The sequence below is a fragment of the Pelodiscus sinensis genome, chromosome 3, assembly GCF_049634645.1.
Source record: "Pelodiscus sinensis isolate JC-2024 chromosome 3, ASM4963464v1, whole genome shotgun sequence".
NCBI classification, from domain to species: domain Eukaryota; kingdom Metazoa; phylum Chordata; order Testudines; family Trionychidae; genus Pelodiscus; species Pelodiscus sinensis.
Genome location: NC_134713.1, coordinates 23,398,894 through 23,426,860, shown reverse-complemented (window position 1 = coordinate 23,426,860; position 27,967 = coordinate 23,398,894). Strand labels below are relative to the sequence as shown.

The following is a 27,967-nucleotide window of genomic DNA, read 5'->3' as shown; positions in this document are numbered from 1 at the left end:
GGTAGGGGCAGTGAGGGAAGGGGGAGGTACCAGGAGGGGCAGGAGTAAGAGAAGGTGCAGGTGCCAGGGGATTCTGGGGTGAAGCAGAAGGGCAGACACCTGCAGGAGAGGGACCAGCACCAGAGGAGAGATGCAGGGCAGGTTTGTACAGGGAGGTGTTAGAAGAGGGGATGAGGAGGGGTAGCTCACATGATCAGAGTGGGGCTACTGGAGGAGTGGGCACAGAGAGGAGAGAAGGGCTCGTGGAGGGGGGCAGGTAGCAGGAGGGCTGAGTGAGAAGGGCAGGAGTCAGGACAGCAGAGGAGGGTGAGGAGTTGGGGGGCAGCAGGCACCAGGAGAGCTGATGGAACAAGGGGAGGAGACATGGCAGCAGAGAGAAAAGGTAAAGGTTTACAAATATTTATTAATAACTTGGGTGCCGCGGTGGCACATCCAAACAAGCCACATGAACTCAGTACTTGCGAGCCGTGCTTTTGCACAAGAGCATCTATGGCAATGTGGATGCTCTCTTGCCCAAGAAAGCGTCGATGGCCATTTTAGCAATAGAGCTTTCTTGCGCAAGAAATTCATGTCGCCTGTCCACACTGGCCTCTTGCGCAAGAACAGTTGAGCAAAAGGGCTTATTCCTAAGCCGGAACATCATAGTTCTTGCTCAAGAAGCCCTGATTTCATACATGAGAACGTCAGTGTACTTGTACAAGAATATGCGGTCAGTGGAGATAGGAAGCAAGTTTTTGCGCATGAGCGGCCGCTTTGGCGCAAAATCGTGCCAGTGTAGACACAGCCAAGGGGAGGGCAGGAGGGAGGCAGGGGCAGGGAATCAGTGCTGGCTCAGCATGTCTGCATGGTTTGGGGGAAGGTGCAGGGAAATTGAGCTCAGCTGGGTTGCAGAGTGGGGAGGTCCAGGGAGCTGAAGTGGGCTGGGCTGGGCTGAGGGGTGGAGGTGTGTGTGTATGGAGCTCAGAACTCAGTTTGGCTGCAGGAGGAGGAAGGTACTTGGAACCGGGGCTAGACTCAAGGAGGGAGCGAGGGGCAGGGAATCGGCGCTTGGCTCAGCAGTTTTGCGGGGCTTGGGAGAGGTGCAGGGAAACGGGGCTCAGCTGTGCTGTGGGGGAGGCATGCAGGGAACCAGTGCAGGGCTCAGCTGGATTGAGGTGGATGGGGGAGGGCATACGGAACAGACAGGCAGCTCAGTTGGGCTGTGAGGGGCTGCAGGGAACTGGTGCTGCACTCCCTTGGATTGTGGGGGATGGTTTTGGGGGAGGTGCAGGGAATCAGCAAGGATGGGCAGCTCAGTTGGGTTGCAGGGGATAGAGGCACAAAGAAGCCTAGTGGGATGGCGGGGGGGAAACCAGGAGCCCTGAAGTGACCTCCCCTGGTCCAAAAAACCCTCATCTGGGACCAGGGCAGGTCCAGAGGGTGCCAGATCAGGGAGGTCCAACTCTTACCCAAGTCTCCTCCCTGTCCCTGGCCCCAGCACCCTGCCAGTCACCCTAGTGCCCAGCAGGACCATGTCCTTGACCCCAGCACCCTGCCACCTGCCTGCCCCAGCACCTTGCCCCAGCACCCCGCCACCTGAGCCAGCATCCTTCCACCCAGCAGCACCCTCTCCCCGGCCCCAGAACCCACTTTCACTCTGTCCCCTGCCCCCACAAGCACATTTGGGACTACATCAGTGAGGCTTGGGGATTTTTGGAGGGTTATTGGGTTTTTTTGCATCTCACTTGTGTGGCCCCAACTGACTTTTCTGTGGGTCAGTGATCCTTGACTCAAAACAGGTTCCTCACCCCTCTCATAAATAAAGACAATGCTAACACCTTTTGAGTTTGACATTGTTTTATTTAAAAATGAAGCCTGGCCAACAAGCCCCCAATTGGGTCCAAACCCCCATCTCACTGCAGCATCATAACACTCCTGCACCACCTGACCCCAAATCTGAGCCTATCATACACTGGAACCCCCTGTCCTGAGCCTCTCACATCCCCAAACTCCCGCATCCCCACATCCTCAGTCTTCTGCCACAACACTCCTGCATCATCCACACACCACAAATCTGTGTCCTGAGCCCATCATACTCACAGCCTCCTTGCCCTGAGCCCCTCACATATCCAACCCAAACTCCTGCACCCTCACATCCACAAGCCCATGGCTTGCTCAGCACCCCAACCTTCCACCTGAGCCCAACACTCCCGAGCCTGGAGACCCCTCCCTGAGCCAGCATCCCCTTCTCCTGCATCCAAATTCCATCCCAGAGCTTGCACTTCTCACCCCTTCCCACACCCATATCCCTCATTCCCACCCCACACCTTCTGTCTCAACCCAGTGAGAGTGTATAAGGCCTGGGGATAGCAAGTGATGGAGAGGAGGGGAACAGAGCTAATGAGGCTTCAAGGAAGAGGGGTGTAGGGGTCTTGGGGAAGGAATGTGATTTTCATGCATTGGCGGGGATTTTCCCTTCCCCCCCCCCCCCTTTTTTTTTGCTTGACAAACCTAGGGGTTCCTTGAAATTCTGAAAAGCTGAAAAAGATTCCATGGCCAAATAAAATTGGGAAACACTGCCCTAGAGCAGGAACCACTGCACTGCAGGGGAACCTGATTCACCAGACAGCCCTTCGGCTGGGCTGTACTGCACCTATGCTGCTCCTATGCCTAATGGCATCTGAACTGCCACACAGCCCAGTCAGTGCACCCCACCAACAGGCTTGGCTGTGTGTGGGGAGGCAGGGCTTTTTACCAGACATGGTCACCATATCAAGCAGCATACGCACACAGATAGGTACAAGCAGCAGGATCACTAATTTGGGGCTCTTGCTAGACTCCTATTTACAAGCATGCCCTGGCCCCAGTCAAGAAAGGGCATGAACTTGTTCCCAGGTGGGTCAATGGCAAAGTCCCCCAGGAGTTGAGTGCTGCCGTGCTAGTATTCAGTAGGCCTTCACATACTGCAATGGGCAGACATAAGCCCTAGTGTATTACACCTGAACCCAGACATCAGTCAAGCTAACACAAAGGACCTGTGGGAATGCTGAGAGCAGCGTTGCAATGCCTGCCTACCACTCTCCTGAGTATAACCCTCTGGCCAGGTAGATGCCACACATACACACACAAGTTACTCCATTCTGGGCAGGCAGGACATATTGTGCTGCATACCAGCCTTTAGCAGATTTCTTACACTACAGCTCTTAACTATTACCTAATTAATCTAAATTAACACAACCATATTAATAGCATGATAGGCAAGTAACTTGATAGGCTATAATTGGAATAGCATTCCAGAGCATTCAAGGCTGTGAAGCTGCCATTTCTTTGTCTACTTTAGTTCATCCAGAATAAACATACCTAGGTCCTGCTTTTGCTGCACTGCGCTTATCTTGTTGATCAAGAGCTTTGATTGCATCCATTTCCCATTATTTTTGCTTCCTTGCCTTCCTCCTCTTGCACTGATTACCCAGATGATGTCAGAATTGTGTTTGATGCATTTTGGCTCTACCTTTTTTACCTGCATTTTTCAAATGCATTCCTCCAGAAAGGATCAGTGTTTAAAGGAGAATCACTGGTGCCTTGGTTTTTGCAAATCCTCTTCAAAGGGATGAATTTAAACTTAGCAGAAGAGAGTATGCATACAATTGTGCTTCTTCTTCCTAAGCTGATTTCAGAGGAGTAGCGAATGGGGCACGGGGGGGGAGGGGGCAATTGCCCCCGGGCACCACGCTAGGGGGGCTCCGGGCCGGATGAGAGAGAGCGCATGCTGTGCAGGCTCACCTGGCATAGGAGGCGAGTTATATGGCCATCCCCCCCCCCCCCCCCCGGCCCCGGGCTGTCCCTGCTGTGCGCAGTGTTCTGTTGGCTCCCCCTTGCCTGCGCACACTGCGCACGGCAGGGAAGGTCCGGGGCCGGGAGGGCCGGCCATAGAACTCGCCACCCATGTCAGCATTCAGTCAGCTCCCCCTTGCCTGCGCAAGCTGCGCAGCGTTTCCAGGTGACCAGGGAGACACCCGGGTGTGACGTGATATCACGGCCCAGGACTTTAAAGGTGTTCAGTACCGCGCGGTGCTGGCCTAGCTTCCGGTTCGGAGTCTGGGGACTTTTGGGGCCCGAGCGCAGACTCCAGACCCACAAGTGGAAGGCAGAAGGTACGGTACGGAAGGGCAGGGCAGGGCAGGGCAGGCGGAAAACTAGGGGGAAGGGGTGGGAGAGGAAGCAGCTTGAGTGGAGGGGAGCGGAGGGGAAGGGAGGGAAGGAACTTGTGCGGAGGTGGAAGGGAGAGGGAAGATACAAATCCCAGGGGGCCAAGTTCAGACAATGAGGAAAAGGGCAGGAGGGGAGGTGTCAGTGGGAGGGGGGACAGGGTGATGCTGGGAGAGGAGAGGGGAAGGGCATTAGGGTCTTGAGGGGGGAAGGAGAGGTGCTGGGAGAAGGCTTGAAAGGAGGGGTGGGCATGAGAAAGGTGGGGATGGTGCAAGGCATGTGTGAGGGCACAGGGGCATGAGGGAAATGGAGGCAGAGGGTGGTGAGGGGGTGGGCATCAGCGAAAAAGAGGGCAAAGGGGGCAGGTGCAGTGAGGGAAGGGAGAGGCACCTGGAGGGTGCAGGGCTAAGGGAAGGTGCAGGTGCCAGGCAGGGCCGGCCCAAGATATTCTGGTGCCCCGGGCATGGGCACGCAGCGTTGCCCCCGGGCGCACAGTGCATGCGTAGGCCCGCCCGTGGGGAGCCGGCCCGCCCCTGGGGTGCACGGCGCATGCACGGCCCAGATACAGCCACTGGCGCACAGCCCAGACCCGCCCCTAGGGTGCACGGTGCAATCGCAGCCCAGTCCGGTCCGGCTGTCACTGCTGGAACACGCACCAGGCCGTGTAGGGCCCCCCGGCCATGGGGGAAAGGGCGTTGCTGGCCAGCGCCACAGGGATGCGGGTGGGCCGGCACTGTGAGAGCCGGGAGTGTGGTGCCTGATGGCAGCTGTAAGGTATGCCGCACGCCCCTTACAACTGCCATCAGGTGCCCCCAATTGGCTGGCGCCCTGGGCAGCTGCCCGGCTCGCCCATGCCTCCGTCTGGCCCTGGTGCCAGGAGATTCTGGGGTGAAGCAGAAGGACAGACACCTGCAGGGGAGGGACCAGCACCAGAGGAGAGAGGCAGGGCAGGTGTGTAGAGGGAGGTGTTAGAAGAGGGGATGAGGAGGGGTAGCTCACCTGATCAGAGTGGGGCTACTGGAGGAGTGGGCACAGGAGGGAGAGAAGGGCTGGTGGAGGGAGACAGGTCGCAGGAGGGTTTAGGGCAGTGAGAAGGGCAGGAGTCAGGACAGCAGAGGAGGGTGAGGAGATGGGGGGCAGCAGGCACCAGGGGAGATGATGCAGCAAGGAGAGGAGACATGGCAGCAGAGAGAAAAGGTAAAGGTTTAAAAATATTTATTAATAACGTGGTATGCTGCCCACGGCCAGTTTGTTTGCGGCCCGCGGTGCAGTTTGGGTTTATGTGGGGATCAACACGTGGCTGGCGAGTGGGAGCCAAAACAAAAAAGTAGTCAGTGTAATGATCTTCTGTTGATATGTGTTTTAGTAGTTAAAGTCTTGGACTGTCATTGCTCATGGAAAGTGCTGTCACATGGGTAGAAATCGGGTAAATATTGCATTTTATTAATATCAGCAGAGCTGACTTAAATGGGGCCTGTGTGTTGTGTAGTCTTTCCTTAATCTTTGTATTCATGCCTGTCAGTGTGAGAGAAGCTATTTGTATATATTTGCTTGCATATGCAACTACACTTAAGTTGAGGCCCTCACCATGTTCTGTAAGTATCAGTGTGGCCCCTGGGCTTCCAAAGTTGAGTTGCCCTAGCTCATCCCTGACAGGTGTCTGTCTAACCTGGTCTTCAATATCTCCAGTGATGGAGATTTCACAAGCTCCCTAGGCAATTTATTCCAGTGTTTAACCACCCTGACAGGCAGGAAGTTTATCCTTATGTCCAACTTAAACATCCCTTGTTGCAATTGAAGCCCATTGCTTCTCATCCTAACCACAGAGGCCAAGCACAACAATTTTTCTTCCTCCTCCTTATGATAATCTTTTAGATACTTGAAAGCTGCTCTCGTGTCCCTTTTCAGTCTTCTCTTTTCCAAGGTAAACAAGGCCAATTCCTTCATCCTTGCCTCATACCTCATTCTCTCTAGAACTTTCATCATTTGTGTTAATCTTCTCTGGATTTTCTCCAGTTTCTCCACGTGTCCTGAAATGTGGTGCCCAGAACTGAATATGATACTCCAGCTGGGGCCTAATGTAGATGGCTCAGTCCCTGCCTAGGGGACATGAGACTGGGTGGGTTAATTTCCAATCCTCCTGTTTATTCTTTTCTTAAGCCAGGAGGGCATGGTAGTTCTGATGGGGGCTCTGCAGGAAGACAGTCCACACTGCTCCCTGCCTGAAACCCTGTGCAGGTGTCAAACAGCTGTCCAGCCCACCCTAGAGGTGACTGCATTTCAGTGTGCCTGAAGCAACACAGCACCAGCAATGGACAGGAGAATGGCTCCTGGACATGTCTTGCTCATGACTGCTTCAGTCCCATTGGATGGGCCTCAGCCTCTTTTCTTCCCCTCCCCCACTTTGCAATAGGGCTGTAGACTCTGGGGGGAGAGGGGTGGAGGCAGGCAGAGGTGTCTCCCTGCAGCAGATGTAGACAGGTCTCTGTATTAATCATTCTCTCATTGAAGTTTTTAGCTTTGTATTGAGTCCTTTCACATGGAAACTTTGTATTAAACCTTAGTAGAATAGTCCCTAGGACAAGCAAGGCAGAGACTGTACCTGTGGGGTGAATGAGGTGGGAATGTATAAGGTGGAAGATGAGCACCTCTGGGCAGTTGCAAAGGTTGGAAAGGGGATGGAAGACAGATCCAAGATCAATGAGCCCTGAGAAGTGGGCCCATTGAAAGGAGACTGGACCTGTGGATGCCTTGGGGGTCAGCAGCAAGGGCCTGCTTTGGGAAGCCCCCTCTTGGGAGGTGAATGTGGCAGCACTGAGACACCACCCAGAAGTCGGCGCCACAGACACTAACTGCAGATTCATGGGACGGCTCTCACACATCTTGCACATGCATGAGATGATAGATCTGCAGGAGGTGGGGCAGTGGCGTAGTGAAGCGAGGGGGCCGGAGAGGTCAGTTGCCCCTGGGCACCATGCTAGGGAGGCTCCAATTTAATCCCATTCTGCTCTCCCCTTCAGCTCACGTGCTCCACCGGCAGCTGGAGCCTCCTCCCTGCTTCTCTGCTCCAAGCCCGACCCTCCTCCATCTCCACCAGCAGGTTAGTGCATGCAGGAGCCCGGCCCCAAACTGTAGGGGGTGGGGGAAGATGCAGTACAAGTTCCCCTCAGCTGTGCACCAGGTTTGGGGCCATGCCACATGATGGCGAGGCGGGGAGGGGGCGCAAATTTTTCCTTTGCCCCCAGGCGCATAACACCCTCGCTACACCTCTGGTTGATTTACTAAATTTGCAGGAGAGAATCAAACAGAAAAACTTTCCTTCTAGATAGTTAAAGTCTATTCCGGGATGGGAGGCAGAGGGGAACCTAAGACCTGGGGGCTGGATTCTGGGCTTCCCCCACCCAGCATTGGGAGCTCCCTGCTCATGTTCCAGCCCCATGCCCCCCCCCCCCCCCCCCCCACAACTCCCTTCCTGGGTCTGGGAGCACCAGCACTGCCTCACAGTCTAGATTAAGGCAACCCAGAGCCAGGGCCAATCCGAGGGCTCTGTCTTGTGGGAGAGGAAGTGACTCCATATGCTGCCACTCCCCCTTCCCTTGGCTAGCACTGTAAGCGCTGCCTGAAGCCCTTTCCCCCACAAAATCTACTAGTCTGGATCCCCCGAGGCTACGCTGTGCAAAGGGATTGTGGGGGAGTTTCTTTCTGCTTCACAGTCACTAAGGTGGTAAGGTTTTTTTTAATTTTACTTCTCACTTTTGTGCAGCCCTGAACTGATTTTCTCTGGGTCAGCAGCCCCTGACTCCAAAACGTTCCCTACCCATGGTCTATTCCCTTGGATGCAGTATATAGGAAAATTAATATCCTTACCTGTAATTTCGGTGTTGCAGTATGGATCTCCTTCTGTATGAAGAAGTCATAGTTAAAGGCTATTTTCCTTCACTTTGCAGTGGAAAGACATCATAATTCATGGGAAGCAGCTGGCAGTGACTGCCATTGAGAGCCCTCTCATAAGAGAATTAGCCCAAGATTAAAAAAATGCTGTAAAGTCTATTAATTTAGCTTTGAACTCAATAATTACTTCCTCCCCCACAGGAATCATTTTATATCTCACTATACAAATTGTTATCTTGAAATGCATTCAGAGAAGATTGAAGAATCTATTGCCTGAAAATTGTATCTGAAGTGGATAGCAGTTCAGTGTGTGTGTGTGTGTGTGTGTGTGTGTGTGTGTGTGTGTGTGTGTGTGAGAGAGAGAGAGAGAGAGAGAGAGAGAGAGAGAGAGAGAGAGAGAGAGAGAGAAGGTGGATTTTTGCATGCAAGTGCAATTAACAGACTTAACTCAAGTGTCAGGGACCCTAAGATTCTGCAAAAGAGATTCTGATTCTGTCCACTGATGCACTGAAATTCCTGAAGCCTGGGCATTCAGACATCGTGAAGTTTCCATGTAGTCCCAAAACCTTAGAAGTCAAATTAAACTTCTTCCTTACTTTTACTTTACAGGATTTTTTTCCACTCATGAAATACTGTAGTTAGGAGGTCTATGGATCTTAGCCCTGATCTTCACTAGGGAGTTATTTCAAAATAACTCCCCTTATTTCAAAATAAGAAGTGGAGAGTTCACACTCATTATTTCAAAATAACAACTCCTATTTTCCATGAGGAATATCGCTTATTTTGAAATTGTTATTTCAAAATAACATGAGTGTGGATGCTCGAAATGATTGGCCTCCAGAGGCCTCTCACAGCTACAGATGTGACTGCTTTGGCCACACTTAACACAGGGCTGGCCCACAACATTTTGACACCTGAGGTGGGGAGCTCAAATGACGCCCCCATGACTCCTCGCTTGGGCCAAAACTTTGAAAGGTCTCAATTCTGCTTTCTTCCTGTTCTACTCCTCTCATGGTACTGCTCTGCTACCTACATATGCATAAGCAGCAGACACAATTTTCTACACTCTGGGTCCTAGTGGTGCCCCCCCCCCCCCACAGTCTGGCACCTGAGGCAGCTGCCTCAGTTCATCTCATGGTAAGGCCAGCCCTGACTTGACATCCCCAGTGCTCCTCTTCTCCTGCAGAGCTTAAAGCAGCAGGCTGAAGGAAAAGACTGTGTGGACCTTTCACAGCCCCGTGCCACACAGCACCCATCCCAGGAGCCATGTCAGATCCCAGCGCTTCCTCTGAGCCCCCCCTGTCTGCCAGCACTCCCGTAACACGGTCGGCTGTGACAAAAGAGAGCACCGGCCCATACTGGTGTGGAGATCCTGATTCTCATTGAGGCCAGGAGCGAGGAGACCAAACTCCAGGATCTCAGCACCAGGAGAGAAATGCCAAAGTCTCTGGACAGATGGCCTCCAGCCTGACTGAGAAGGGGTACATGTGAACCCTTGACCAGGTCCACATGAAGATAAAAGAACTACAGCAGGCAGGGGCAGCCTGAGATGGGCTGCGGCAGCTGACGCCCCAGGCGGAATGCGTGATCGGCGCCCCCGCCTGCACAGCCGTCAATGGCGTGACGTCATCAGCGGGCACCCCATTGAAGGCGGCACCCTAGGCAACGGCCGAGTCGGCCTATAGTCACGGGCCGCCCCTGACAGCAGGCCTACAACAAGGCCAGAGAGCAAAGTGGACACTCTGAGGCAGCTCCTCACACCTGCTGCTATTACAATGCCATCCTGGGCATGTCGACAGTTATCCCCCACCCCGGGGTCATCGTCAAGTCCAGCCAGGATATGCCCAGCATCAGCCTCTATGAGAGTGGGGTTGTGGAGGACCAGAAAAAGGAGCCACCATACCCGCCAACCAGGAGGTGCTCCTCACCATGCTGCCCCACCTGTCCTCCTGCCCCCCCCTTCCCTCCCAGGATGTCTCCCAGGCCTCAGACAATCCCAGTGAAGGCACTTCAGGTGAGTTCTATAGCTTTCCCTATATACACATAAGAACATAAGAATGATCATACTGGGTCACCAGTGGTCCATCCAGTCCAGTATCCTCTCTGCCAACAGTGGCCCAGAGGTAGGGAATGTAAGAAGTAATCCTCACATGATCCCTCCCTTGTCACCCATCTCCAGAGAAACAGAGGGTAGGGATACCATTTCCACCCATTCTGGCAATAGCCATTGATGAACCTAACCTTCATGAATATATCTTGCTCTTTTTTGAACCTTGTTAAAGTCCTAGCCTTCACCACATCCTCTGGCAAGGAGTTCCATAGGTTGACTGGGCTCTGAGTGAAGAAAAACTTCCTTTTGTTTGTTTTAAACCTGCTGCCTATTAATTTCATTTGGTGACCCCTAGTTCTTATATTGTGAGAATAAGTAAATAACTTTTTCTTATTCACTTTTTCCACACCAGTCATGATTTTATCTACCTCTATCATATTCCCCCCTTAGTCTCCTCTTTTCTATGCTGAAAAGTCCAAGTCTATTACTCTCTCTTCATATGGGACCCATTCCAAACCCCTAATTATTTTTCTTGCCCTTTTCTGAACCTTTTCCAATGCCAATAAACCTTTTTTGAGATGAGATACATCTGTATGCAGTATTCAAGATGTGGGCATACCATGATTTTATATAGAGGCAATAAGATATATTCTGTCTTATTTTCTATCCCTTTTGTAATGATTCCTAACATTCTATTTGCTTTTTTGACTGCCGCTGCACACTGAGTGGATGTTTTCAGAGAACTATCCACAATGGCTCCAAGATCTCTCTCTCTTGAGCACTTATTGCTCAATAAGTCTGCATCATATTGTATGTATAGTTGGAATTATTTCTTCCGATGTGCATTACTTTACATTTATCAACATGAAATTTCATTTGCCATTTTGTTGGCCAGTCACTTAGTTTGGTGAGATCTTTTTGAAGCTCTCCACAGTCGGCTTTGGTCTTAACTATCTTGAGCAGTTTGCTACCTCACTTTTTACCCCTTTCTCTAGATCATTTATAAATAAATTGAATAGGATTGGTCCCACTAGTTACTTCTATCCACTCTGAAAACTTACCATTTATGCCTACCCTTTGTTTCCTGTCTTTTAACCAGTTATCAGTCCATGAGAAGACCTTCTCTCTTATCCTATGACAACGTACTTTTCTTTAGAGCCTTTGGTGAGGAACCTTGTCAAAGGCTTTCTGGAAATCTCAGTTTTCTATATTTACTGGATCCCCCTTCTACATGTAACCCTTCTGCCGGGTAAGCCTGGCAGTAACCAGGGCTGGGTTCAATATCTTGGGGCCATCACACATAGAACCGGCTCGAGCCCCCACCCAGTAATCTGGGAAATTCATGCACCCCTGGGCGCCTCTGAGAGGCAATGCTTCCCCACTCACAAGCACTGAGTCTGAGTGTAGGAAAGAAACATTTAATGAAACAGAAAGAGAAGTCATGCGGCATTAACTTGGGGGAAAACACCACAAACAGAGTTTATAACCCCAAACAAAAGCCAAGACCCCACCCCAGCCAAGAATCGCCCGAAGTCCAAAAAGTCCGACACCCCAAAGGTCTCTGTCCCTGGTCCGTGCCACCCAGCATCCCAAAGTTCACTCGCAGGGTTTCACCTCCCAACCTGGGTAGAAATGGGGGTCGGGAGATAGATAGGGGGCACCTTATACTAAACTCCACCACACTCCACCAGCTGTCTCGTTCCACACCTCTGGATGCTCCACTGGGCACCTGCTGCCGCACCACACCACGCCGCTGATGGCCACTCCTCACCTGCCGCCGCTCCATGCCACGCCGCTGGTCACCGCTTCTCACCTGCCACCGCGCCACGCCACGTCGCTGGTCACCGCTACTTCACTAGTGCAACAGGTCTGGCACTCATCCAAACCAGTGATTTCAGCTCTCAGTGATTTCAGCTCTTTAGCCACCAGCTGGACTAGCAAATGAATCCAGCTTTCACTGGACTAGCAAAAGAAAAGACTCCTCAGGGAGTCTGCCTTAGGTCTGTCCTTAAAACAAAGGGGGAAAGGTGCAGGCTGGGCAAGTCTTATAGCTCACACCTGGCAGGTGTGAAGCAGGCTAACTCAAACCCTTTAACCCTTTCCCCCAGCTCTGTTCACTCAACTCTGGAAGGGGGGAGACTTGTTCTTCCGAGACCTCTTGCCATGATGATGGTGTCTCTCCTGCAAGCACTGGTGGCATGTTTTACAGTTCCCACATTTAGGGGTAGCATGATTAGTTACCCCCACAACAGTCCCAAATTATTTACAATTTTCCACATTCCATTCCAACACTGACCTTCCATCAGCCCTGGCTGAATGGAATTTACATAGCCACACCTCGGATTCTCTCCTGAGCAGTATTTACATGTCAACAGTTAACAGTTAATTACCTTGCAGAGCTAAACAACTGGGCTACGTCTACACTGGCCCCTTTTCCAAAAGGGGCATGCTAATTTTAAACTTCAGAATAGGGAAATCCGCGGGGGATTTAAATATCCCCCGCGGGATTTAAATAAAGATGTCCGCCGCTTTTTTCCGGCTTGTAGATAAGTAGGAATAAGAGCCTCCGGAAAAGGGCACTTTTTCCAGAGGATCGGGGCCAGTGTAGACGCTCTTTTCCGGCTTTTTTAAAAGCCGGAAAAAAGCGGCGGACATTTTTATTTAAATGCCGCGGGGGATATTTAAATCCCCCGTGCATTTCCCTACTACGACTCATGACATTTACATGCCCCTTCCGGAAAAGGGGCCAGTGTAGACGAGCCCTAGCAGATTAGTAAGGCAAGCAGCAGTCTGGCTACACACTGCTTGCTTGGCCTATGCAACCGGGGGGTTGCACAAAAGCCTGTGCACATATGTACATGTGGAGCACCAGTCCGGGGCACTGAGCTCTGTGACACTCTCACACAGGAACCCCTTCTTACAAGGTTCCTGGAGAGGAATGCTTTATTCCAGCCTCTGTGATAGGACACCTTTCCACAACAAGCCACCACTAAGGAGGCAGAGATCATGGATCCACACAGCAGTGCCACACATGGCACAAGCGCATGACTACACCAGCACCCACTCTTGGTCAAGGGCAGCAATACAGAGGAAATTGATCCCCTGCATGGGAACCTACTAGGGGGATGAAAAGGAGGAGAACCCAGTAGTGCTCTCTCCAGAAAGCAGCTTCTGCCACTTGCACACCTCTCCCAACACTCCCTCCTTCTCCTCCAGGGGGCTGGGATAGAAGTTCTCTGTCTGAAGAACGCTGCCAGTGCCAGGCCCGGCCTGTGTGGGACACAGAAGGCAGCCAAGACATCCTGTCCCCCCTCATATCCGCAGGCTCCTGGCCTGGCTGGCACCTTCCCACGCCTGCTTGTCCCTGGGCGTAGTGATACTCCTCTGGAATGTCCCTGTACCCACAGGAAAGTGCCCACTGTCTAGGCAACAGATGACCTCAATCAAAGCACATCGCCATCCTCTGAACCGAGAAGCACCAGGAACAGGCCATTCACAGGGAGGAGCACCAAGCTGACTAAGAACAGTGGAAGGCCATATGGGACCGGCTGGCACTCCAGCATGAGGCCGTGTGCTCCTCCTTCATCTCTGTGATGGAGCACATGGAGGCATGTATGGAGCGGGCCACCAGCCACCTCCCTGCCTCCTCCACCACAAACCCAAACTCCCTGCCTCTGCCCTACCCTTGGCTTCCACTCATAGCTCCCTTCAAGGACTTCCAGGGTCCCCAAACTCATGGCAGTGAGACTTCTCAGGAAGACGAAGCCTCCCAAGCTACCCAAGGCAGGTGCCAGTCCCAGCCCCATCCCTGAGCCTCCCTCCTCCATTCCAGGATCTTTCCCCAGTCCCTTCCCTGTTGTATATCCCCCCAAAAAACAGATTTGTTGTTTCAAAAAATGGCTTCTTTATTTGCTCTGGAGGACAGTGGGGGAGGTAGGAAGGGAGGACAGGAGAAGGGAAGGGCATATCTCCCCTCAGTCTTCTTTTGGTTAAGGTAAACAAGCCAAGTTCCTTGAGTCTCCTTTCATAAGACAGGTTTTCCATTCCTCGGATCATCCTAGTGGCCCTTCTTTGTACCTGTTCTAGTTTGAATTCATCCTTCTTAAACATGGGAGACCAGAACTGCACACAGTATTCCAAATGAGGTCTCACCAATGCCTTGTATAACGGCACTAACACCTCCTTATCCCTACTGGAAATACCTTGCCTAATGCGTCCCAAAACCATATTAGCCTTTTTCACAGCCATGTCACAATGGTGGCTCATAGTCATCCTGTGATCAACCAGGACTCCAAGGTCCTTCTCCTCTTCCGTTACTTCCAACTGATGTGTCCCCAGCTGATAACTAAAATTCTTATTATTAATCCCTAAAAGCATAACCTTACACTTCTCACTAATAAATTTCATCCTATTACTATTATTCCAATTTACAAGATCATTCAGATCTTCCTGTATGATTTCCCCGATCTTTTTCTGAATTGGCAATACCTCCCAACTTTGTGTCATCTGCAAACTTTATTAGCACACTCGACTTTTAGTGCCAAGGTCAGTAACTGTGGATTTCCCCACACCGAACTGGGTCCCAACAGAGCAGTAGCTGTCCAGTGTGGTAAGCTTCCAGAGGGCAATGGCGGCATGCTTCTGCAGGGGCATAGCAGGACACAGTCGGGTGCCCTGTTGCCTGAGGGCAGGGGCGAGCCAGTCACAGAGCTCAAGGAAGGTGGTCTTCTGCATGCAGAAGTTCTGGAGTCACTCCTGGTCATCCCATTGCTGCAGGACGATGCAGTCCCACCAGTCAGAACTGGTCTTCCTCCGCCAGAAGTGGTATTCCACAATGTCCAGGAGACTGAGGAACATTTACTGCAGCAGTGATCCATATATATTAGCAATGGAGAAATATTTTATCTGAGAATAAATGTTGTTTTCTTTCTTTCTTTCTTTCTTTCTTTCTTTCTTTCTTTCTTTCTTTCTTTCTTTCTTTCTTTCTTTCTTTCTTTCTTTCTTTCTTTCTTTCTTTCTTTCTTTCTTTCTTTCTTTCTTTCACCAGCTGCTTCATTTCTCTATTCAGCAGCCAATATTATAAACTTTGGTTATACCCCTAGGTGATCATTCTTTTGGCCTTTACACACACACACACACACACACACACACACACACACTCCACATTTTTTTTTTTACTGCGCTGTATTGATTGTGAACTATGCTGGATACAGTATTGATTGGCATCCTGGATTGTTGCATGAGGATTATTGCTAAAGACTTTTTATGTCCTCTAAAGAAGCACCTTTCTCCTTGAAAAGAAAAAAATGTTTTAAGTAGTATTTATCGCTCATTTCCAGGCATCCAAATTGAACTGCTGCTGTTTTATCTAATATGTATTTTAAAAGAATAAATATATATTACTAGGTGACATGTTCTTTGCATTAGTTCACTGGAAGCTGAAAACTCACTTTAAATTATGGAACAACACTGGAAAGCAAGCATGTTGTTATCAGAATATGTTCCTAACTTGTGATAAAGTTAAGAACAAATATTACTATAGAATGGGGATTCAAATATAGATGGGCAGTTAGAAGATTTTGGAAGAGTTTTGGGAAATACCTGGTAACATTAAACAGCTGCCAATGGTGATACCCATCATGACAGTCTGTATCACTATATTCACCCCTTTTATAGGACTATGATAATTTCAAAGTATTCCTTGTGGGGAATCATTTGAAAATTCATAATTTGCTGATAATTATTATCTTAGTAAAATTTGTGTGGTAACATTGCATTTAAAGTTATAGGATCTCTGTATGCTATTACTAGACACATACCAAGTCAGAAGGAGGAGCCACAAACCAGTTCCCCAGACACAAAAGGCTAGCCAACACTTTAGGCAGGTGTCAGCAAAATCAAATAGCCATTCTTTGGCAGGAAAGAGGATGTGAGTGAAAATTTACATCTCAACAATGAAACAGTTTGGGGTCACATACTGATGTTCAGTCTCCTGAACTCAGCTGGATCTTTTTGTGCTTAATAAATTTTATTTTTTATTGTTTTATCTAAACCAGGGAGTTTGAAGTGTTTGGGAAAGTCCATTTGGGATAACAGAACTTGTGCATATTGTAGATATTAAATTAATACGAAATAATAAAAATGGCTATAACCTCCAGTTTTCCTATTAATAAAATGATGGAATTTATATTATTTTTATTGTCTAGGAGAAGGCTGGGTCGTACAGGACTCACATTTCTAGGGGAAAGTCTAGGCCTGGGAATTTATTGGTGTTGTTCTGCAGCATAATTCAAGAGTGGCTGACTATAGCACTCATAATATAACTGGGAGTAACTTACATGCCGGAGCCTTTGTGTGTGTGAGGAGAGCACGAGTGGCAACTCTCACTAGTGTAACCATGTGTCCTGTTTTTGCCAGGATAGTTTCCTCTATAAGCTCTGTCCTGGCTATCCCAACACATATACATATATATAGAGAGAGAGAGATGAGCATTTATCCCATTTGCTTTTGCCATCTTTTATCCCGTTTGCTCTTGGCAACTGATCAGTTGGCAAGAGCAAATGAACAACATGTTCAATTCACCAAAAAAGTCACCCCCCCCCCCCCCCAGCAAGGTGTGGTTGAACATTGGGAGTATGGCAATGAGATGTGCTAGGCAGCAAGGCATAGGGGATCAGCTCCAGCCTCAGTCACAGGAGGCACAGAGCGTGGGGACTCTATTCTATTCCCAGCCATGAGAGTTGAAGAGCTGGGGATAAGTCAGCCACAGTCCCAAGTAGCACAGAGCTCAGGGTTGTCAATCCTACCCCTGAGTGGTATGGCACTTGTGAAGTGTCAGCTACAGGCATGGGTGGCACAGATTTTGGGGGGCAGCCCCAGCCTCAGAAGGCACAGAGTATGATGGGGCAAGCCCCAGACAGGATGGGACATGAGATTCAGGATGGGGTTATCAACAACAAGCAGTATCAGCTCTGGCAAACCCTGAGTGCCAAGGGGCAGCTCAGGCAAGCCCCATACCATCCCGATTTTACTTTAGGAAATATGGCCACTCTAACTCTGACAGTAAAGCAGTGTAAAGGGCAGGTTGCAGCACTGAGGAGGCACAGCCTTTCATCAGTCTAGATCATGCCCTGAGTGATTTCGTACATTCATAATCACAAAAACAGTCATGAAGGCTCAACAGATCTTTCCACACTCATAAGCAGCTTGGGTAAGGAAGCTCAAATATGTTGAATTCCCAAGCATTCAGCAAGGCCCATCACTGGGGCCTGAAAGTTATTATTCATGAAATGTTATTGGGGAAGGGGAGTCCTTGGGTAGTCATTGGTTTATTGTGAGTTTTGTTGTTTGTCATGGACACATATACCCAGTGCTTGAGATGAGTCATATTTACAAGTCCAAATACACAAATAAACGTACCCAAAAGGAGATGGATTATAATTTACCGTATTTGAGGTGAAACATAAATGTCCAATTTGACTTGACTGAGTCTAAATCCCCTATGGGCCAGACTGTGCTCCTCTTAAGAAAACCCAGAGAGGAGTCAGAAAAATCTGTCAGGTTCCCCTCAAGAATTTCTTATGAGATTTTCTATTAGGGGGAACAATTTGCCTCCCCTGTTTAAGAAAGCTGAGTGTCTGGTCTATACAACCAAAAGGATCATGGGTAGAGGGGCGGATATACCAGGCCTCAGAGCACTTCCTCCCTGTCAGCATGGGCTTAATAAAACCACATTGCCCAGATTTCTGAGCCAGGAGCTGAGGACCACAACCCCGTTTAAGTGGCATCATTTGACCCATTAAGACTGCTTGAACCATGTTATCAGGAGGGCTTGCTTGGGTTATGGCTTGGACCCCCACTGTTTGAGGGTTTTTCACGTTTTAAATTGTTTTATAGTTTTCCAACAATGCTCAGGAGCCTCTGAATCCTCATTCCTGGAGCCTGAATTCAGTTTGGTTCTGGTGACGGATAGGTATGCACTATGCGTGAAGGTCACACTATGTTTATGTCCCTGCCAGAAGGTTTTCTCTTGTCAAAGCATAAGGATGGACAGTTGCTTTGATACTGATTCAAGAATAGGGTAATATCATCATAATTCAAAAGCACTGACTACGGAGTTATATAATATAACTGGGAGTAGCTTACCTTAATCGAGCATGTATGTTATTCCCAATTATATGAGTGCCATAGTCAACCGCTCTTGAATTATGCTGATAATACCCTTGAAAACACTGTCCTGAGGTCAGTATCGTACTGCTGATATCCAGTGTCTTGATTCTACAGGTCACACACTGCAGTCAAAGAGTCTTACCTGTGTATGGGCTGCATAATAATGCCCGAGGAGAGCAGGTACTCACTGATCCAGACGTAAGTAAAATAAATGAGCTGTTTTTATGCCTCCAGCCCTCTATTTGAAGTTTACTGTAATATTTCATCCAATGTCTATTTGTCATATGTTTTTAAAAATTCATGCATGATAGAGTTTTTTTAGACTTTTTTTTAAAAAGAGGTTCCACAGTCACAGTCCTTTCTCCATTTCTAAAGTTTCAGAGAGACTAACATCAAAGGGAATAGCACTTTGCATGCCTTCAGGCCTGTCAATCAGTTATGATGATAAACTGAAAAAGATACATCTTCTGTATGCCAATCAGCTGAAAATCGTTCTGCATCTAAAAACACAAAATGTAATGAAATGATAATGATTTCATTAATAAATTAAACATGGCGAAGGTCATTTTAGAAAAATGTAAGACAATTTGTAGTTGATTAGAAATTGTTAAAAGCTAATAAAAAAGGCTGGTAATGGTTCAAATTAACTGTCCAAAATTTTAAGTTAGTTTTAATAAAGATACTATTGCACTATAATTAAATATTTATTGGCAAAGAAATTTAAAAGGCTGTAATATGCAAAATGAAGGAAAATTGTTTCTATTGTAATTTAGCCATAACTATCTACAAAACTGGTAATTAAATTCTAATTTATGGAACTAGTTATGAAAAATTTGGACTATGCAGCTGCTAATCTGTGGAATCCTTACTGGTTTCCATAAATTCATTCATTCATTCGAAAGACTACTTCACCTACAAGAGTATTGCATGTTGGGGGTTTTCTGAGGCCAGTCAGAACATCAGTATCATGATCTCTTTTTTCCACCTACTCTTGAAAGGGGAGGGAAGATGTTTGCTAAAGTAAAATTATTTACATATTTTAACAAAATCTTCAATAGTTTTGCAGCAGCATTAAAAAATAAACTAATCACGCAATGTTTGGTTCAGTTGACATAATCTCTTCACATTTTATAGTGTTGCACTGTTTTCCAAGCTATTCTTCCAGAGGTACATAAGAAAGACCATACTGGGTCAGACCAAGGGTTCATCAACCTCAGAGGTCAACAACAGGTACCCCAGAGGGAATTAACATAATGGTAATCATTAAGTGATTCATTTCTTGTTGCTCATTCCTAGTTTCTGGCAAACAGAGGCTAGGGACACCACCTCTGCCCATCACATATATAGTAGTCCAATGTCTATGAGTCTGTAACGCCGAAATGCTGGCTGTTCCCTCTGGGCAGTGCTGTTACCTGAAATGCTGGCTGTTCCCTCTGGGCGGTGCTGTTGCTGAAATGCTGGCTGTTCCCTCTGGGCAGTGCTGTTACCTGAAATGCTGGCTGTTCCCTCTGGGCGGTGCTGTTGCTGAAATGCTGGCTGTTCCCTCTGGGCGGTGCTGTTGCTGAAATGCTGGCTGTTCCCTCTGGGCAGTGCTGTTACCTGAAATGCTGGCTGTTCCCTCTGGGCGGCGCTGTTGCTGAAATGCTGGCTGTTCCCTCTGGGCAGTGCTGTTACCTGAAATGCTGGCTGTTCCCTCTGGGCGGCGCTGTTGCTGAAATGCTGGCTGTTCCCTCTGGGCGGTGCTGTTGCTGAAATGCTGGCTGTTCCCTCTGGGCAGTGCTGTTACCTGAAATGCTGGCTGTTCCCTCTGGGCGGTGCTGTTGCTGAAATGCTGGCTGTTCCCTCTGGGCGGCCCGTGCTGTATGGGGAGTGTGGGGCCCAAATGGTTGCTTGCGCCGCTTGCTCCTCCATGGTAGCCTGGCTCAGCGGTGCAGAAGTCAGCCAAGCACCACAGCAGGACGGGAAGGGAGGCGGGGTGGTGACATACATGGCCAGGGGGTGGGGCCTGGCCATGTACACCACCGCCCCGCCCCCCCTTCACTTCCCGCCGTGGTGCTCGACTGACTTCTGCGCCGCTCAGCCGGGCCGCCGTGGAGGAGCCCAAACAGCCACTTGCTCTGCTTGTTCCCCCACGGCAGCCCGGCCAAGCAGCGCAGAAGTCAGCCAAGTGCCACGGCGGGAGGTGGGGGGAGCAGTGACGTGCGGCGTGACAGCAGCTCCAGGCTCCGCCCCCTTGCCGTGAACAAGGAGAGAAGACCGACATGGAGGAGAGATCTGAAAATCCCGTCTTCTGATGGGCTAATTAGCTAGTTCTGGATAAAAGCCACTGAAGGACCTATCCTCAATGAATTTATCTAGTTCTTTTTTAAATGCTGTTATCTTGGACCTCACAGCATCTTCTGGCAAAGAGTTCCATTGATTGTTCATTATGTACAGAAATACTTCCCTTTGATTGCTGCCTATTAATTTAAATTGGTGACCCATAATTCTTGTGTTCTCTGACATAGCATGACAACTTTCTGTTAACACGGGAGGCAGCCCCGTTCCTGCATTTGTGTTGAGTGGTTCCTTAAGAGATCATCAACCACCTATCTGCAATCTATCTGCTACAAACATCTGTAGTCCTGATCCCTTCGTGGTATGATCCTGGAGGTTCTCCAGTTTTGGTTCCCTTTGCCTGCAACAGAGATAGGTATGAGCTGATCCCATCCAGTTTATGGTCATTCAACGGTAATGTTAAGACTATCTTCTTGGTAGCCCATTTATTCTAGTTGCAGTCTGGGCTTAATGCCCATTCGTTTTGTAAATCATCGAGCTTTTTTAATTGTTTATTACATCTGTATATATTTCTTGTTATTAAATAATTTCTTAGTTCATCCTTTAAATATCTTTAAGTATCTTGTTTTACTGAGACTACAGGTGATAGACCTTAATTTAAGGAAATAGAACTTGCTTTGGAAGCTGAGGTCCTTTAACATTTCCTTTTAAGTTTTCTTCTGGTAATGCAGTGACAAATTTAATTAACGCTTTTTAATAAGTATCACCATCATAGAAGTATGTCCTCTGAATGGTAGCCAAAGCATGAAGGAGTATACAAATATTTAATGGATCTGGCATGTACATATCTTGCAACACCTGCTACAACAGTACCATGTGAACACCTGTTCTCACTTGCAGGTGGCAATGAAAATAAGAAGCAAACAGCACTATTTCCCATAAATGTATACACATTTGTTTGCCTTAGTGATTGGCTGAACAAGAAATAAGACAGAATGGACTTGTAGGCACTAAAGTTTTACATTGTTTTGTTTTTTAGTGCAATTACATATAAAAAATCTATATTTATAAATTGCATCTTCAAAAATAAAGGGATTCCACTACAGTACTTTTGTAACCCTTCTGCTGGGTAGGCCTGGCAGTAACCAGGGCTGGGTTCAATATCTTGGGGTCCATCTCACATAGAATTGGCTCGAGCCCCCACACAGTAATCTGGGAAATTCACACACCCCTGAATGCCTCTGAGAGGCAATGCTTCCCCACTCGCAAGCACTCAGTCTGAGTGTAGGAAAGAAACATTTAAAGAAACAGAGGGTATGTCTAAACTACAAAGTTAGTTCGAACTAACATACGTTAGTTCAAACTAACTTTCATAGGCGCTACACTAGCGCTCCGCTAGTTCGAATTTAATTCGAACTAGCGGAGCGCTTAGTTCGAACTAGGTAAACCTCATTTTACGAGGATTAAGCCTAGTTCGAACTAGCTAGTTCGAATTAAGGGCTGTGTAGACCCTTAATTCGAACTAGTGGGAGGCTAAGGCTTCCCAGGTTTCCCTGGTGGCCACTCTGGCCAACATCAGGGAAACTCTATGCCCCCCTCCCGGCCCCGGACCTCTTAAAGGGGCATGGGCTGGCTACGGTGCCCGTGCCAGGTGCAAGCCTGCCAACACCCAGCCAGCAGACCCTGCACCTGGCACGGCACAGAGCCAGCCACCCGATGCCCCCCAGCCCTCCCCCTCTTCCCGGGACCAGTCTGTCGGCTCCTGGGAGCTTGCCCGGGACCACAAGAGGTGGGCACCCGCCTGGGCTATTGCGGACATCGTGGACCTCGTCCACGATCTCCGCACTAGGCACAGCAAGGTGGCCATCTAGGGCAGGAGAGCTGCCAGCCTGGCCACCCAGGAGCAGGAGTGCATGAAAATCAAGGTGGTCCACTGAGACCCCCGACCCTGAGCCCTGAGCTTACAATGGCCGTCCTGGGTCAGACCAAAGGTCCATCTAGCCCAGTAGCCTGTCTGCCGACAGCGGCCAACCCTAGGGACCCTGGAGGAGATGGACCGAAGACAGTGACCAAGCCATTTGTCTCGTGCCATCCCTCTCAGCCTTCCACAAACTTTGGCCAGGGACACCACTCCTACCCCCTGGCTAATACCACTCCATGGACCCAACCTCCATGACTTGATCTCACTTCCCTTTCAACTCTGTTCTAGTTCTAGCCTTCACAGTCTCCTGCAGCAAGGAGTTCCACAGGTTGACTCTTTGCTTTGTGAAGAAGAACTTTCTTTTACTAGTTTGAAGCCTGCTACCCATTCCTTTCCTTTGGTGTCCTCTAGTCCTTTTTTATGGGAACTAATGAAGAACTTTTCTGTATGCACCCTCTCCACCCAACTCCTGCTTTTAGAGACCTCTATCCTGTCCCCCCTCCGTATCCTCTTTTCTAAGCTGAAAAGTCCCAGTCTCTTTAGCCTCTCTTCATATGGGACCTGTTCCCAACTCCTGATCATTGTAGTTGCCCTCCCCTCTCCCAGCCTCTCTCTTCCCCTCTCCCACCTCCTTTTCCCAGTCTCCCCCAGTTTTGTTCAATAAAGAGAGATTCTATTTTTGAACACAATTGTCCTTTATTTTGTACATCAGGAAGGGGGGCTAGGGAAGGGTAAGTGGAAGGAGGTGAGGGAGGAATGGGGCACGAGCCCCCGATGGGGAGGACTGGGCTGGCTCTGTGGGCTTCTGGGGGTGGAAGCTCTCCTGCAGTCCCCCGATTGCCCCCTCTCCCCAGATGGCAGCCTGCGGCAAGTGCAGCCGGGCTGATGGCCGAGTGGTGTGATGTGCCCAGTGTGGGCATTCCGGGCACTCCAAGCCAGGATTGGTTTTCAAGCGGGGTGCCCCTGAGAACTGTCTGTCCGGGGTGGGGGTCGGGACCCTTTAAGCACAGCCCTCGGCTAGCCTGAGACAACATCTCCACGCTCTAAGTCCTCCTCTGATGCCCTGCCAGCACTGCTTCCGGCCATCCTTAAGCCCTGTTCAGGGTCCACTTAATGTGAACATGCTAGTTCGAATTAGCAAAACGCTAATTCCAACTAGTTTTTAGTTCTAGACGCGTTAGTTCGAATTAGCTTAGTTCGAATTAACTAATTCGAACTAAGTTAGTTCGAATTAGCGCTGTAGAGAAGACATACAGCATTAACTTGGGAAAAAAACCACAAACAGAGTTCATAACCCAAACATGAGCCAATCCCCCCCTCCCCCCAGCTAAGAATCACCCGAAGTCCAAAGAGTCCGACACCCCAAAAGTCTCTGTCCCTGGTCCGTGCCACCCAGAGTCCCAAAGTTCACTTGCAGGGTTTCACCTCCCAACCTGGGTAGAAATGGTGGTGGGGGGATAGATAGGGGGCACCTTATACGAAACTCCATCGTGCTCCTCCAGCTGTCTCGTCCCACACCACTGGACACTCCGCTGAGCGCCTGCCGCCGCTCCTCGCCTGCTGCCACCGCTAGTTTGCCACTTCTCGCCTGCAGCCGCTCCATACCACACCTCCGGTCACCGCTCCTCGCCTGCTGCCACTCCACGCCACACCGCCGGTCGCTGCTCCTCGCCTGCTGCCAATCCACGCCACACCGCCGGTCGCTGCTCCTCGCCTGCTGCCAATCCACGCCACGCCGCTGGTCGCCGCTCCTTGCCTGCCGCCGCTCCACGCCACGCCACTGGTCGCCGCCACTTCACTGGCTGCAATAGGTCTGGCTCTCAGCCAAACCAGTGATTTTAGCTCTCAGTGATTTCAGCTCTTTAGCCACAGCTGGACTGGCCAAGGAATCCAGCTTCCACTGGACTAGCAAAAGAAAAGACTCCTCAGGGAGTCTGCTTTAGGTCTGTCCTTAAAACAAAGGGGGAAAGGGGCAGGTTGGGTCAGTCTGACAGCTCACACCTGGCAGGTGTGAAACAGGCTGACTCAAGTCCTTTAACCCTTCCCCCCAGATCAGTTCACTCAAGTATGGAAGGGGGGAGGCTTGTTCCTCCTAGACCTCTTACCATGATGGTGGTGTCTCTCCTGCAAGCACTGATGGCATGTTTTACAGTTCCCACATTCCATTCCAACACTGACCCTCCATCAGCCCTGGCTGAATGGGATTTACATAGCCACACCTCGGATTTTCTCCTGAGCAGTATTTACATATCAACAGTTAACAGTTAATTACCTTGCAGAGCTAAACAATTGTAGTGGGCACACCCACCCCTCGTTTTAGCTGGCTGATAGCAAGCAGCAGTTCAGCCCCTGCTTACACTTGTATGGGGTAAACTGAAAAATACTACTTCTGTTTATGATTTTTACAGTGCGAATATTTGTAATAAAAATAAAGTGAGCACTGTATGCTTTGTATTCTGTAGTCTAATTGAAACTGATATATTTGATAATGTAGAAAACCATTCAAAATATTTAATAAATTTTCAATTGAAATTCTATTGTTGTTTAACAATTATATTAATCACAATTAATTTTAATCATGATTAATTTTTTTGAATTTGTGATTAATTGGCAGCTGTACTCTAGAAATAAAAAATAATTCTTTTTTCATGGAGAAATTAATAGGTGTTACTCTTATTTATAGATTTACCAAAGTCTTAGTTCTTCTATCCTTCTGTTTTCTAAAATAATATTAAAAAAGAGACTGGAAACCATTTAAGAAATTGATCTGATAGCTTCAAAAACACAAAGGTTCCTCTTAGTACTGTACAGTGTGTACTTGTTAAACATATGGAATTATTGGTTGAAAATAAATGAAACGGTTCTGTCTGATACCATCTCTGTAATGCCTAGCACATATACATTTTGTACTGCTTTATCATGCCTTTGATATAGCAATATACACAATATTTCTCTCTGAAAAATAAGTACAATGTACTTTCCTCTCCCCTTACAGGCAGAGGCACCGTTTCTGCTCAGCCTACTTAAACAAGTAGACCCATTTGCCTTCAATAGGATTATTCACCCAAGTAAGGTAAACAAGATTTGGAAAATACTTTTTAAACTGTAATTTATCATCTTGAATACGATTTATAAATCTTTGGGTAGATGGAAGAGAAATACTCTCTAATTTAGAAGTAATATTTTAGAGGTATAAAAACAGTAGATACCCACTATTTTAGGTTGATATCTAAGACAAAATGAGTACCCAAAATAATACAAAAAATCTACCCACCACCTCTTTGTTAGGGCCTTTCATGGCAAACTGGTTAAAAGTAGTGCCTGCACAGGAATCACTTCTAACCTACCAATATTTCTCACTAGATAATTTGTGTAAAGTATGTTGTGTAAGTGCTAAGTAACCCTACATTGGATTGGATGGCATTAAAGGACGATATGAGGCTCATGTAGCCAGTACCTCTCTGCTGCTCATGCTCTAACCTGAGGAAAGGTTAAAAAAAAAAAAAGCAACCCAGCTCAAATGAGAGGAGGCTGCAGAAGAAGCCAGACCTACCCTGAAATCTCCTGATACAAGCTCAGAAAAGCCTCCCCAAGGAAATCTTACCATATGTGGAGCCCACATGGAGGTGATGTTTGGTTGATTTTTCATTTTCTTTTCACTTTATATTATTGGACTGGAAGCTGGGAGAGAAAAGAAGGTAGGAAGTGACCTCCCAGGAAGTGTAACTTGGAGGTCACATTCAGGCCCCAGACAGGCTCTGACACAGAGCTCGGTGGAGTGAGTGGGACCAGGCTCCTATACCACTGCCTCTACGATTTAAGGTGCCCAAGCCACTTGCCTACCTCATTGCACCCTCTGGTTAAAAGACAGCCTGCAGGAGGTAGGCTGCAAAGAGGAGGTGGCACTGAGAACATTAACTACTAGGCAACCGAATCTCTGAGGAGTACTACAGATGCCTAAAATGAACAGCTGGCACACAGATCCAGTAGAACTACCTTTCCTAAGTAGTAGTTACAAACTGAATGGGAATTTGAAGAATGATTTATGCAGTCCAGTTAGCCAATAGCTAAGTGAAATTCACTACTATGCAAAGCTATGGACATAAAAATTGCGGGCACTCCCTGTTGTCCTTAAAACATAACTTTTCATACAAAGGCCTTGTGCAGCCCCTCTGGATAGGGGTGAATTTCAAAATAAACAAGCCCTATTTACTCTATTTTGAAGATGTAAGTGGCACTTGAGTTGAAATGTCCTGACTATTTCAGTTGAAAATGGTCAGACAGCTTATATCAACAAACAGACAAAAAGCTATAGGGCCTAATCCTGTAAGTATGAAAGTATGTGAATAACTTTGCTCATTTGTGTAGTCCAGGGGTGGGTGATAAGCAGCCTATGGGCCAAACACAGTTTGCTGGATACTTTATTCACCTACTTGCCCACAGGGATGGCCACTTACAGATCCCATTAGCCGCAGATCACCATTCCTTAGCCAATAAATAAAACACCCATGGCCCACCCCAGGCTATCATGTTGGGCTGCTTATTGCCCACCACTGTTGTAGTCCCATTGAACTTTGTGGAGGAATTAATGAAAGTAAAGCTACTCACATGTTTCAGGATCAAACTCTTGGTTTTGTTTTTCCTTGTGCATTTTCATCTCATATTATCAGTGATAATTTCAAATCAAGACTTTACAATCATTCCATCCTCCTAGGCAATCACAGATCCCCAAGAATTGTCCCATATATTGATTGCTTGATTGGAACATGCATGTTTTCCTCTTTGTAGTGTTTTCTCTATTAAGGGAATTTGGATCACCCTGGCATTGTTTAAAAAGCACATAAAAGAAAGTAAATAATTTTGTTCTTTTACAATACTGCTTTTTTAAACATGGAAAAGGCTGTGTCTTGAAGTTCTTTTCATATCTCCAGTTGTCTTCTAGGAAGGAATTCTTCTGAATGCTTTCTCCTAATTAATTTAAAAATCTGTATGTATCTTTAATAAGCCATTGCCACATGTAGCCACCCCTGGGACTACAGTGCTAGATAAAAATCCTTAATCTGTAAAAGTGGTAGGAAAAAAAAAAAGATTTTTCTAACCATTCCACCTTTTCATAAATAGTTTAGAGAACATTCATTTTACATAGAGGGGGGATTCTATTTTTTTCTGCCATTGCGCTGTGAACTCAGATTGTGTGAATAAAAGTATTCATTGTTATAGGTAAAAGTCATAAAAAGTAGCACAGAAAATAGTATGCAAATATTTTACCTAGAACAAGCAAGTCATCCTCAGGTAGTCACATTTTGTTATTATTTGTTATAAACCAAATCCATAGTTATAACTGCATCACTTATAAAGCAATTTGGTACTAGCCTTCAAAACAGAAGGTTTGCTGCATATAAAGTCTGAATTTAACTTCTATACGATAGAAGCTGATGAGATTAAGACTAATTCATATACAGCAGCTGTCA

General features: G+C 48.0%; 1 long non-coding RNA gene across 1 annotated transcript; it reads left to right on the top strand.

The window, feature by feature from the left end:
* The first annotated feature begins 3,902 nt into the window (after positions 1–3,902).
* LOC142827567 (uncharacterized) lies at positions 3,903–24,963 on the top strand. The gene is made up of 4 exons (XR_012902240.1): positions 3,903–4,133; positions 18,413–18,496; positions 20,806–20,990; positions 23,999–24,963. It is a non-coding gene; the product is annotated as an uncharacterized LOC142827567 (long non-coding RNA).
* The last annotated feature ends 3,004 nt before the right edge of the window (positions 24,964–27,967 follow it).